We start from the raw sequence: 14832 nt of genomic DNA, 5'->3' as shown, positions 1-14832 counted from the left end.
AGTAATCTGCAATGCACAGGGGATTATTTGCAATATTTTGTGGCACCCTGGCTTTTTATATTATTTCCAAATATGACATACATTTGAACTGTATTAAACCCTGGCTTATGACTTCAGTTTGCAACCCTGAAACCATTGCAGAAATGCAATGCAACACTACACATGACAAGACGTGTAACATCTCTTTGGAGTGATGAAGGCAAAGTGTTGGTAGTACAAAAATGTCTGGTGGATCTCTACAGTACTCCCTTGAGATTGCTAGTAAGGTGTTTGCTGTATATGCCATGATGTATAATATAATTATTTGGAAAGAAAAAAAGACAACATGCACACTCTGTGGGTGCAGTGCAGCAGGCACCAGGCTCTGCAGCAGCAGAAAGTGATGGCAGTTATTGAGGGAAGGATAGTGTATTGGCAGAGAGACCTCTCAGGTAGTTATAAGCATAATACATGGCAATACTGTCCAAGCAGCGTCGTCTACTTGACAACTATAGAACATGATGTACATAAGGTGTTACACAGACTAAACATGATGTATGCAACTTTCCTGTCAGGCTATGCTGGTCAATGCATTGCCTGGCACACAATGTATCAGACACTGTCTCAATATGACACACAAGTGAGGGTGCTATGGGTCAGAGTTGCCATCATTTGCACTGGAGATGGAAGCACAATGAAACAAGACTGTCAACTTAAAATGAGTGGGGAAAACATGTAGCTGCCACATGCAGTCCCTATGACATTAGCTGGAAAGATGAATGATGCCAGAGATAATTTTTCCTGTGACAGACATGGGATTGCATGACCTTTACCTGGTGGTGCTTGCAAGAAGGAATAAGGCTCAAGACTTCATTTGGCTCGGATCTTGTACTACTTGTGATCTGGACTTGAATAAAACTAGCTGTTGAGGTGTCCCAAATGATAAAAAAGGAAATCATTGCCATCCTTGATGAGGGTAGCAGTCATTTTTATTTTATTGTATCATTTTTGTCCACATGACTGCTGATTGTCAACCCTATAAGGATCTGTCATCCATGCAGACATGAGGATGTGCTTTGCACTCTTACTAGCTTCCTGGAAAGACAATAGTTTGATTAGTTTTTCTTTGTTTTATAAACTTGACCCATACTTCATCTCAGCTGTCCCTGATTTTGCAGAACATCTCTGATTTCACCTCATATTTTTGTTTTGCTTTGAGTTTCACATTTCTCATTGTTCAGAACATACATATATTTTTTATTAAGTCTAAATAATTTATTGTCCCTGATTTCCAGTCTCTGTCTCTCCATTATTTTTGGTTTTGAATTAATGAAAGGTACACCCCCTGATGGTGACATGAGCCCTTACATCATCATGAGGTCCTCACCCCCCCCCAGTCTGCTTCTGCATGCTCCCTCACATGCTCTGACTTAAAGCTGTCATCACTGGCTTGGCAGTCCCCCCCCCCCCCCGGCATAATGAATTTCTAGTTTCCAGTGAGGCACTGCCATTGGAGCTATTGTGTAAGCTGGGTGAGAGCCATTGTTCTTTCTCCCAAGATAGACATGACCATTTTCCCTACTTGTTACATCAAGTGTCTGAGTTTCTAGTCAAACTCAGGTTGCCCGGGTTCTATTGAAGACTTTATCTGTCTGTGCTACCAGTATAGGCAGGGTAGCAGGGCTTTTCACAAATGCATGCACAGCTGTTAAGCATGTTTCCTGTAGAAGCCCATGTACCTGTATATCCTGGGTAGGAACCTACCTTGGCATTGTTATGCCAATGTAGGAGGGATGAATGATGGCATTGGAGATCTCATGCATGGAAATGCTGAGCAAGGTAGTATGTGGAATCTTCCAACCATACAAGAACGTTTTAGAACAAGAAGCATAAAGAGGGCATACAAAATACTTAGTGACACATCACATTCAACATTTGGCTAGTTTGCTAGACTTTCATCTGGCAAGAGGAACCTCATCTTCTGTTGTATGACCTCCAGGCTCTTTAACAGCTTCTATCCAACAGTAATAAGGCTTATAAACGCTGACTCCAACTTGGACATCTCCTACCTCCAAACATGATCTCACTGGTAATATTTTACTGAAAGTGATACATTATTGAATTCACTATAGTTAATATAGTCTTACAGAAGTGCAATATCTTTCTCTTAAAAGTGCAATTGCAATAATTCCTCATGTGCAATATTAATGATCTGCCTTTTCTTCTCTTTTACTGTGTACAGTGTTATTTGTTGATATGCTTAGGTTTATATGTATGGGTAGTTTTACCTGACTAGAAATTGGTTATGAGTATGTTTTTTGTGTATTAGTCATTAGAATAGATGTGTATACGTCATGTCTTATTCTTTTTATACTTAAATTGCCTCTGTACCCTGAGCATGAGTTGATACCTGAAATTTCATTTGGGTTGCACTTGTGTTTCCTAAATGACAATAAAGTTTTCTATGAATCTTTGAATCTTTGAATGTGCTATCATGGCTGTCAGTAAGTCTATTATTTTGTAGTGCCTTCAAGGAGCTGGTGATATTGCTCTGCAACATCCTCATGAATGACTAATAACACGCATGTCTACTCGATCACATACTGTGTAGCAGCAAACTGCGCCTAAATGATACTTCTGCATATTTTCTGATTAATACTCAGTACCACATACTAGTCAGGACATATCAGTGAAGTGTGACACAGTGGGTTACACTTGTCCTGCTGACCTGTGGTAGGTATTCCTACTTAAGAAGCAGTGCACACCTGCAAAGCTGATGTTTCAGACACAGGAGAACACTTGCACAGCTGTCAGCAAAAGGAGGTTTCTCTTCCACAGGGGATGGTATACACTAAATCAGTTCAGCCATAGAATGCTCAGTATGTTCAGCAGTACATTAATCCTCTGTAGAAGTTGGCATCCCACCTGGGGATGAGATATGTATTATTGTCACTATCTTGTCTGACTAACACATGTCCCTGTGTCTCAGAATCATTGTCATACTCCATATTCTCTGGAGCTGTAAACATCAGCATATTGTCCATCCTTGGATATTTCTTCTCTTGCCCATCAAATGGTGCTTCAACAAAGTATTAGTTTAAGGGTATGCACACTTATGCAACCAGCTTATTGTAGTTTTTTCTTTTTTATATTTTTCCCCTAACAGATTTGTTTGTTTTTCAATTGATTTTTACAGGTTATAGGTCACATTAAAGGTGGGAAAAGTTTTGAAATGATTTATTGTGGTCTAATTTTTTTATATCACAAAAACCTGGCATTTTAACAGGGGTGTGCACACTTTTTATATCCACTGTAGAAAGTGGATATCTGTTCTGAACTGTACCTCAACCTATGTTACAGTAAGAGGAATTCCACAGTCTGCAGAATAGTGCGGACATTAGTATGATGATCTCAGCTACTGCCAACCTGGATTGCTGCAGGAGTTGGAAGTAGACATACAAAGACAGCACCCGGAAATATATTGTAAGTTATTTGTTTTAAAGATTTCTTCCTGAAAAATGCATTCCAGTCAATCATGTAAACTTGCTGTTGTGCACTTTTCTTTTTTGCCTCATGAAACTAAACATCTAAACCAGGTGGGATGTCACAGGGGACTGGAAAGGCTGGCAGCAGACAGGTCATGTGCATGCTTCTCAACCTGTAGACACCAAAAATAGGAACAAAGGCCTTTGAGAAGTAGATCCATTCAGCCAAAATCTGGACATATAATTAGCATAAAAGTTGAATTGCAAATCTACGCAACTCTTCTCATTTCCAGTAGGAATGCAAGATATTACTCAGTTACGTTTAAAAAACAGTGTGTGACAAAAATGTTGGAAAATGTAAGCACATTATCAAAGAGACAGTGTCAAATCTGTATTGTAGAATTCTACCACACAAGGTCATTTAGTTTTGCTTTGGAAAAAGAAGATGTAAGAATGCGTTCCTCTTTCTTTAAATTATTATCTCTAGTAAGTTAGTCAAGTAGTATGGTTTTCTGTATACTAGATAGCTTTAAAAATCCCAAGTGATGAGGGGGATTCAGAAAAGTATGTGAAGAGGTGAACCAAGACTGAAAATAGGGACATGCCTCCAACATTAGGAACATCTTGTCCAGAGGTACATCAGGACTGAAAATAGGATTGTTCCTCCAAAACAGAGACAGTTGAGATGTCTGGCCATATAGGATTGCTGTTTGGCTTACACAACTTTATTTAAGTAAAATGCTACACTTATGGCAACTTTTCACATTGTGTCTGCACTATGCAGATGTACCTGATTAGGGAAGAGAGGAAGGGGTAGCCCATGTGTCTTTAGCACAGCATCCCACTGATACGCAGCATGTGGAGAATCTGAACCTGGGAATGTGTTTGCTTCACATGGAAGGAATGAAGGCCCATGTCAAGTGGACTGCCTTCATTACCAACTGAAGCAGTTGGTTGAAGATGTAGTAGAGTCTCCATTATGGTAACACCTTGGTCCCATTGAGCTCCTTGTGGAGTAAACAGATTTGTTCAACTAGCAGGCCACTCACACTGGACTACCAGAGTATAACCTAACCACTATCACCAGCTGTGCTGCAGCATAACATGACATGATTTTTACATAAGGTGCCTGCTGGGACATCCTGGCATCCAGCCTGCAGCTAGCACCCTATCCTGTCTCCTGCACTGTGTGACCCCCTTCTTAATGTGGCATACCCATACTTTGTGTGTGGCTCAGTATTCCCCATCACCACTTTTCCACTATGTTTAAGTGTGTTTCCATCCATTAGCACCTCGCCTTAATGTATGCACAACCATCCTGTTTGTCTGTATTATTGCATGTGTTTGTTTCTGCAAAATATCTTACATCCTCTTTAGGTCTACTTTGATTCACAGAAAACTCATTTCACTGAATTTCAATTCACCGTCCAAAAATCTCTGAAAGCTCAAATCACTGAAAACTCATTTCACTGAATGTAAGTACTGTTGGGCAAATAAACTGTATATGCCCTTTTCCCCACTGTAGTGCAATCCTGGAGTTAGTATATATAGTTGGGGGTGGGTGGCACAGCCCCCCATATTGGGTGATGTGGGGGGCTTAGCCCCCCACCTACGTAGCTTTTATATTTATGAATCCCATTTCACCTAATGCTAACAATATAAAATCAAAAGTAGGTGGAGGACTCCAGGATCACACTATAGTGGGGAAAAGGGCATATGCATTTTATTTGCCCAACAGTACTTACATTCAGTGAAATGTGATTCAGTAAAATGAGTTTTCAGTGGTTTGAGCTTTCAGCGATCTGGTGTGAGTGTTTTGAAATTGAATGAAATGAGTTTTCAGTGAATCAAAGTAGACCCATCCTCTTCATATCCAATTTCCCAATGCATACCTTACCATTTATTTTGTCTGCCTTTGTGTTGTAAAAATGAGTCTAGAACCTCACACCTTGCACCTTTCTGTGTGATTCCCTCTGCTTACTCTTACCCACTTTCCACCCCATTTTATGCTGATAGTTGTGGCCGTATGATTTTGGCTATTCAGGTACGTATGATTATTCTGGCACTGCACTTACAAATGCAGTGTGTTGGTAATGTTCAATTTTTATATCGTTGTAAAGTCCCCACTCTGGGCTAGTAATCAAGGAGCCTGAATCCTCACTAATGACATTGGAGAGGGATGTTCTCTTGTAACAAAAATGGATACATCCAGTATTTCTAGATGCAGCTGTCTGCATCAAGCACAATTTCCCTTAAGAGCACACAGGGAACACACTCAGTCTGGTGGCTGGTTTCTATCTCTCTCTCTCTCTCTCTCTATCCAGATCCACAATAAGACTTCCCACTGGCAACATTCTAGGGTTGGGTCCTCAGCCGAGTGTCCAAGCCAAGTCCTGCAGCACCCTGTCTGTGAAACCAATGCTTCGTGTCTCTGTTCCAAGCAGCTGACACACACACTCTTTGAGATTTGATTTGCACACACACACACACACACACACACACACACACACACACACACACACACACACACACACACACACACACACACACACACACACACACACACACCAAACCTGGGAAAGGCTGGCACAGATTTACTAGCTATGCCCCCTTCTGCCCAGACTATAAGGTAGTTACACTACTGCCAGACACTCCAAAGCCAACTACTCGATGGCTCTTGCAAGGGTATCCACTTATATGAGTGAAATTAATATTAATACAAATGGTAGTTTGACCAACAGCAATGCCTTCAGGTGCAGCCAGAGCTGTCACCAAATATATACAAGTACTCTCAGAGATTAAAATGTTCTCTAAAAAAACAACCACAATGTAAAGTTTAAATATATTTAATAATAAATAAGAAAAGAACTTGGAAATACTAAATATCTATTTACAGTAAACACCAGAGTTTCAATCAAAGGAAATATTAAAAATAACACAGGTGGACAGGTTCACACAGTTACAGAAAAACAATATTTAACTAATATCACTATATTTTCCTGACTGATCTAAAGAATTCTTGTTCACTAATTACTTACTAGGGCAAGGCAAAGATGAAGTAGGTGAGGGGTCCTTCCTTGTCAGGTTACAAAAACAGACTGCTCTGAGACTTCAGTCTCACCTAGTATTAAAACATTTTTAGTGATGGATTATAGAATAACATCACATATATCTGATTATCTAACTTCTGGTTCCCATGAAATGCCTCATTGCTAGAAACTGCCAGGATTTAGCACATATGTGTTAATAATACACCACACACATAGAGCTTTGCTCAGATCTGTTGCAGCTTCTGGAAGTCATAAAACAATTTCAAACATCTACCCTTACAGAGTAGCAAGCAGTTCACTGCAAAGACAATACAGAAAGATTCCTAGTACAGACTTTTTGTCTCTGGCTGCATTGAAAACTGTGAGATAACATCTTTATGGCCTAAATTAAGTAATGTAATTTCTTACTAGTTTTCAGTGTCAGGTGGATTGAGATTATAAGTATTTTGTTAGCCTTTGTCTAGGTTGGAAGTTTTAATTTGTTACTAATACTGCTATTGTTTGTTTCTCAAAGTACATGATAAACTCCTAACCCTGTTCTCTCTCCTCTACCTTTCTTTCCCTTCTTTCCCCAAAGTACCCAAGTAGAATTGTGCCTACTCCTGATACAGCCTCAGCCTACCTGGTGTCAGGACCCTACTCCACACACCTGTGGCCACTATTTCCAGCGTGCTGAACCCACTAACAAGGGAAACCAAGGGGGTATGTGATGGACTAGATTTACCTTGTAAAATAGACTGTATCCACCACCACTTTCTGGGTTACTAAGTCCTCTGGGAATCTGTGCAGACAGCAGCCTAACCCCTGTCCCTGTGCCTTCCGAACAGCCTATACACCTCTTCCTCATACCTGTTCCTCCTCGCTATAGATATCCTTCTCTTCACCAGTTCCTACACTTAGCTGCTCCCTTTCTAACTCATTCTTTTCCCTGTCCTGCCCACTAGGGGGCGCCTTTTCCCTATCTATCTCTCTCCCTAAGCTACTGAGCTAACTTTGAAAGCCTCTACTACCAAACATCTTATTTGTTCTCACTCCAACTTACCTGGTACTTTTTAGTGCTTACCCCTCAGGAAGCCTTTCTTCTTCTTTCTCCTGTATCATCTAAACTTCTCCACTCACAACTTACCTGCTCTTACCTTAGATACCTGTATTACTGATTGTTTCCCTGCTAACTTCTCTGTGTTGTCCCTACCCGCTCCGTTCGCCCTGCGGGCTCACTCCGCTCCCCTACCCTACCCCCAATTCCCACCCACCCACAGTGCATCTACATATATACCTACCTAGACACCCCCCCTCTATTCCTCCAATTACAACCCAACTACAACTATCCAACCCGCGCTCTCTTCTCCCATTACCTCTTTCCATAACCACACCCTTTCACATATACCACTTAATTACTCTAACAATACCACACCCACAACACTTGTACTAGTAACTATAATTAATATCTACCTTACAATGTTTAAACATCCCACCCTAGCACTCAAACATACCATAATCATGTTCTCTCTTACTATCACTCTATTATTAGCATACCTTACTACCTCCTATGAACAACCACTACTCTCACACCTTAACACACCACACAAACAAACTTCCTCCTTAATTCCCATCTACCCCAACCATCACATCAACATAACTTCAATACCTAGCTATCTATTACCCAAATATCATAGAATTACCCACATCAAACTTGTATACCCTAATCCCATAAGGATACCCTCCCACATAGTAAATATACAAAATTACCTACCTAACCCTACTCCTCCTACTTAAGAATGGAGATATTCACCCAAACCCAGGCCCAACTGACTCCTCCTTAAATCAATCCAGTAAACTAGACCCCATTGTTAACCCACTGCTTAGACAACCCAAAAACTCACTCTCAGTAGCCAACCTTAACATACGTAGCATTAATAATAAAACAACTCAACTACATGCTCTCCTACAGCTGTACTCCTTTGATATTATTTGTCTAACAGAAACCTGGTTAAAACCCTCAACAAAAGACAGTGAAATCATTCCACCTGGCTATAACATCTTACGTCTCGACAGACAATCAAAAAAAGGCGGAGGTATTGCCATATTATTTAAATCTAACCTTCAAATAACCACATACCACCAAAAACCTCCCCAGGACTCAAATGCTGAACTTCTTATTACCAAACTAGAAATAAACCCAGTCAAATCAATCTATATTATTTGCATCTATGTACCCCCAGGTAATAACATTTCCACCATCGAAAAGATCCTGTGTTGGCTATCACTAAACTTACCCCAAGAGATAATCATCCTAGGTTATGTAAACATCGATTGGGAATCTTGTAACAACAAACAACCTACTAGCCATATTAACCTTTATGGGATTCTCTCAGACCATCACCTCCCCCACTAGAATAAATAAAGTTAACAAAAAAGAAAGTACCATAAACTGGATACTCAACAACAACCAACCCCATACCTATAAAACAGGAACACTCCCTGATGATATAAGTGACCACTTACTAACGTACATCATCAGGCTTAAAACCAACCCTCCTACCCAAATAATAACCAGAACAATCAGATCCAAAAAAAACTTCAACGTAGAGATGTTTCAAAATGAACTAGAAGCATGCAACTGGACACCCTTAAAACATATTCTACTAGATGAAGCTGTTGATGTCTTTAATGCTAAGTTTCTAACTATCCTCAACTATCATGCCCCCACACGCTCCATCAGAATCAAAACTAAACCTGCCCCCTGGCTATCAATAGAAACCAAACAAAAAATCACTCTCAGGAATAAAGCCTGGAACAAATCTCGCTTAACTAAAAACACCACAGACTACCAAAACTTTAAGCAACTAAGAAATGAGACCAAAAATTAATAATGAGCGATAAAAAAAATTATTATCTGAAACCACACCTTTCTCTGCAAAACAACCCCAAAAATTCTGGGCAACCATAAACCAATTACTACAGCCAAGTAAACCTGTCACACCCAACCCACAAGGCTCTGACATAAATAACCCCAACCAAACAGCAAATTCCTTTAATTCCTTCTTCATAGAAACTATTCAAACCTTAGCAAGTCAACTTCCCATCAAAAATGCACACATGTCAATGAGCAACCTAAACCCACCCCCTACTTTTCACTTCCAACCAGTCCCAACTACTTATATTCTCTCCCTTCTACAAACTCAAACCATGTACTCCCTCTGCTGACCTATTACCCGCAGAATACTTGCAATTAGCAGCTAAAGCAATAGCCTTACCAATCTCAATTCTGATCAACAGAACCATCACTGAAGGATATGTCCCTAAACTCTGGAAAATCTCCCACATTATCCCACTCCATAAGGGTGGAAATTCTACTGAAATATCTAATTACCCCATAGCCCTTCTTTCGCCCTTATCTAAGATCATGGAAAGGTGTATACACAAACAATTGCTTCAACACCTTCTCCATAATAACCTACTCTCTAACACCCAGCACCGTTTCAGACTATCCCACAGTACCACCACTGCCCTCCTCTCCTTTACAGACACAATCAACAAAAATCGCAACAATAACACCCTCTCCTCAGCACTTTTCTTAGATCTATCCAAAGCCTTTGACATGGTCAACCACCAAATACTCATTCACATTCTCCAATCCACTTCAATTGATACCCAATCTCTTAACTGGTTTAAGTCCTACTTACAAAACAGACATCAAGCAGTACTCTGGAACTCCACTCTATCCTCCCAGCTACCTGTCAACATTGGAGTCCCACAAGGGTCTATACTAGGTCCCCTCCTATTTTCTTTATTTTATCAATGACCTACACCATGTGGCTCCCCAAGCCACATGCATACAGTATGAGCGATTCAACGCTTATCTGTTCCGCCACATCTGTATCACACCTTCACTCCCTCACACAACACATATTTAACTCTGTAGAAGACTGGTTTTCCCAGCACTGTCTACTACTCAACCCTAAAAAAACTAAGCTGCTCCTCTTTACACCTTCAAGCAAATCTCCCCTCATTGATTTTACTATAACATCAACAAATGGCACACCTATATCACAAGAGTCAACTACCAAACTACTAGGCATTACCATAGACAACAACCTTAACTTCGATGCCCATATTAACAACACACTAAAAAGCATTAACAAAAAAATAGGCTCTCTTTACAGAATCAAACCTTTCCTCACTCCAGAATCTAGAACAACTATAGCCCACTCCCACCTTATCTCACCCCTTCTCTATGCCTCCCCCATTTTTACCAAATTATCAAAAAGAAATCTGTCAAAACTAGAAAACTTCTACCACAACATAGCCAGATTTGCTACAGGAAACCCTTACAGAACCCACCACTGTATTAATCTAAAACAACTAGGCTGGCTGGAATATCAACAGCAACTAAAAACTAACCAGCTTAGCATAGCCCATCAAATTCTTTATCAACCTGACAAAACTCCTATACTATCAAGCCTGATTCACCCATACCACAACCTAAAGTCCCTTAGATCTGCACACAAACTGCTTATAGACACTGTCAAATCAAACAACAAGGCCGGAGACTCTCTTTTCTCAAACACTGTTGGAAAATATTGGAACCTGCTTCCCTCTGAACTCTCATCTATTCCCTCAAAATCTCTCTTTAAAAAGAAACTCAAGCTTTACCTCAAAACACAATGGCTGTGCCCCTGTACCAATCCTGACTAACATTAATTCATGTTCATCTGACTTATTTCACCCCAACTAAGTTCACTTTCTTTTCATCTATTTTCCATTTCCCTCTCTATGTAAATGTTATTACATACTTCTTGTTGTCATGTTCTACAATACTTTCTTCACTCCATTCCTTTTTATACCACTTGATTATTATTATATTATTATAATTGAATGTAGTTCTTAATAGTTTTTATACTTAGCATCAGTAAAGTTTTATAAGTGGAGCTTATCTCCCCGGGCCTCTACTGAAAATGGACATATATCCAGCTAGACTAGCCCGGTCAACAAATGTAAAATAAAAATAAAATAAAAATAAAATTAACTCCTTCTCTTCCAGGATCCTCTGTTACAGTATGTACATTTCAACAATTATAATACATGTACATTTCTTTTTCTGTCCAGCAGGGTGCACCATTAGCATATTTTTAAAACAAGTAGCTTTACAAATATATGTTTCAATATAAACATCTGTACAAATCAGTTTGATATACAAATGACATATAATTCTTTACAAAATTCCAGCTAGCTATGTTGGCATATGTTACACATCCACTGCCCTACTTCTCCTGGCATATCTGGCAATACCTCACATTGTCACAACTGTATTCCAAAATTCCTGTGATTTTATACCATGATAAGTCCTCCCTAGGTGTCCTACCCAGCAGTATCTGTACATTGCATGTTACTATTGCTATTCTCTGTTTTTACCATCAGACTTGCACAGTTTGCCATAGTTGCTCTTTTGCAGTGCTGCTAAGTAGATCTGCACTCAGCAGTAGTGATTGCTTAGAAGTGCTTACCACTTACATATACACATAATTAGTGTTTGTTGTGCTGCACAATGGCAGTAATCAGTAGCAGCTGGTGACTTCAAATCAAAGAGGGATGCAGGAGACAGCTGAATGAGTGGGGCCAACAGGAAGGGGTGTGACCCACTAGAAAGGGGTGGGACTATGTTCAGAACCACAAAAACTGAGATTTTAATTAAATATGCTGCCCTGGGAGCCAAAACCATCATTATGAGAGTCCAATCAAGGCAAAATGAAGTATAGAAGAAAAAATATTTCAATGCATTGGCTACATGACAGCTTACTTAATATCTATATGGAAACAAAAAGGTTGTGAGTCATGAAAAAATAAATTACTTTTTAAATACATTACTGGAATACCAGTCAAAATCAAGTTTAAAAAAACAAGCCGCACTCAACTCAAACCACTTCTCCTTGCACTGCAGTTCTACTTATAATTATATTAAGCTTTATAAAAGTACCAAGTAACATGCTGAAGGTAGCAATCTCTGTGATACCCCCACTTGTAAAAAATGTTCCTTATCCAAAAAAGACCCGCTACCTGACAACTATCTACTTGTTTCATTGGGAAAATATGATCAAACTAAAAAATGAAGAGGAAACAAGAAACAAGCTCAAGATAAATTGCTTAAAGGATTACTGCACAGGTTATGGACCACACGTAATAGATTGGTATTCTGCTTAGTTTACAGGTAAAGCCTGCAAAGATGACTGCAAGTCTCCAACAAATGTAATGACCTTCTGAAAATACTGTAATCCTCCCCATTATTACAAATACTGTCATATACATTTCAGTACCTAAGGCTCATACATTATCTAGTTATGTAAATATTCTCTGCATGGCAACAACAAAGACACTTTCAATGTTGGTAATTCTTTAACAGTATGCACATTAAAGCTTACTTGCATCTTACAGTCTCAGACAAGCTTACCTGGTGGTCATTAAAGCATTGCTACTTAAACACAGAGCAACAGGCACTGCAACAACATGCCTTTTCTGACTAATAAGAAGCATAAATCAACAGTATAAAAATATGACTGAAAACCAGAACATTCTGCAAAATCAAGGACAGCTGAAAAGCCACTTTAGTACTTGTGTCTACCTTGGATGGGGGATACTCTGCACACTTACACTGCATAACTGCTCCTTGCCTTGCTTGGACACATTCGGTCGCTACATGGGGGAGTGGGGTGCAACAAGTATGTCACAACTTGAAATATCTCTGGCCGATGGTGATGGCCCTGACACATTTTTCATACCTCTCAACCTCAGAGCAAGAAATTTGGACAAAGCCATAAATAGAAGTGGGACAAAGGCCCAAAAATCAGGACAATTTTTAAATATTGCTCTTATAAACTTAAAAAGATAATAGAATAGTAGGTTTTGCATTAGTATTACTTTTCTGAAGGGTATGAAATCTGAAACTCAAATGTCTGTCATTATTTTCTAACTTCAGCCTTTAATGATTTGCTACTAATTTGCCAGAAAACCACAATTTTATGAAAAACGGACTAAAAATGTGATGCAAACATATAAAATAGCCACACAATACAGCTGGGAACTTGTCAAAGAAGGGACACTATTTTAATATTAGTACTGTTAACTTGTGCAGCTGACAAAATAAGAAAATCTACATGGATTTCTGAAATAAAAGTAATCTTTAACTCTGATCATTACAATTATTTATTAATTGTAAACCCTCCATGTTTTCTTCCAAAATTGCCATTTTGCAGAGGGATTATTTGGGAGAGAGCAATATTTTGAGTTAAAACTGGGGACAGTTTAGAGGTTTGGATATACCTAATTCCATAAAGTGATTTATTTGCATGTACTGCTCAACCTCTTAATGCAGGAAATCTGGACAAGGCCAAATATATTGAGGGAACATACAAACAGTACTAAAAATTGCCCTTGTATAAACTTAGACAGTTGATAGTATAACAGGTCTTCTTTTAGCATGCATTTTTCTGAAGTGTATGAAGTCTAAAATTCAATGTCTGTCATTATTTAGTGATGTCATTCTTAAATGATTTGCCAGAAAGCCACACATTTTTTGATGAACAAACCAAAAATAAGAAACAAAAATTTACTCATTCTGTGAAAATCTGGACAGTTGAGAGGTATAGCTCAGCCAGGGCTGTCTTTGAGTTTGCTGTCCTTCCCCCCTCACAGAATCATGGTTGAATAGGGCCTCCCCCCTTCAGCCATTCCAATGTCCCATTACTTGGCTATTGCACCCCATGTACCATAAACACTGTAATGTGCATACTGCTTTACTTCTATGATGGTTTGAATTTCATTTAAAAGTTTTATTTTACATTTTACAGCAGAAACACTAATAGACATTTGCTAAACAAAGCAATGCAGTCTCACAATGAAAATAGACATAACATTAAAACTTCTCTGCCCTTGAAACATACACTCATTGAAACTGCATTGAAACCCACATTCAAGGAAAATACATCTGGGCAGTAGCAGATAAAAGATTAACTTTGGGCTGTTTTCAAATCATAGGCTCCTTGCACATAAAACATACATGTGTTCTTTGATACACCTTCCTAATTGTATTAAATTACGTAGTAAAAAATAAACTGCAAGGATACACCACGAGAAAAGATGAATGAAATCTTGCTTTATTCCAATAAAATTGTATTAAATTGTATTCCTTGCACAATACAGTACAGTTGTTAGAGGGCGTTTTAAGTTTATTGTTTTGAACATTTTTTCCAGTAAACAATGAAATAAAATGCATGTATAAATAATGACAAAACTGCCCAATTCAAAACATTTTCATCATACTC

The sequence above is a fragment of the Protopterus annectens genome, chromosome 3.part0 (genome assembly GCF_019279795.1).
Source record: "Protopterus annectens isolate FY-2018-M chromosome 3.part0, PAN1.0, whole genome shotgun sequence".
NCBI lineage: Eukaryota > Metazoa > Chordata > Ceratodontiformes > Protopteridae > Protopterus > Protopterus annectens.
Note: the sequence above shows the minus strand (reverse complement) of the source record.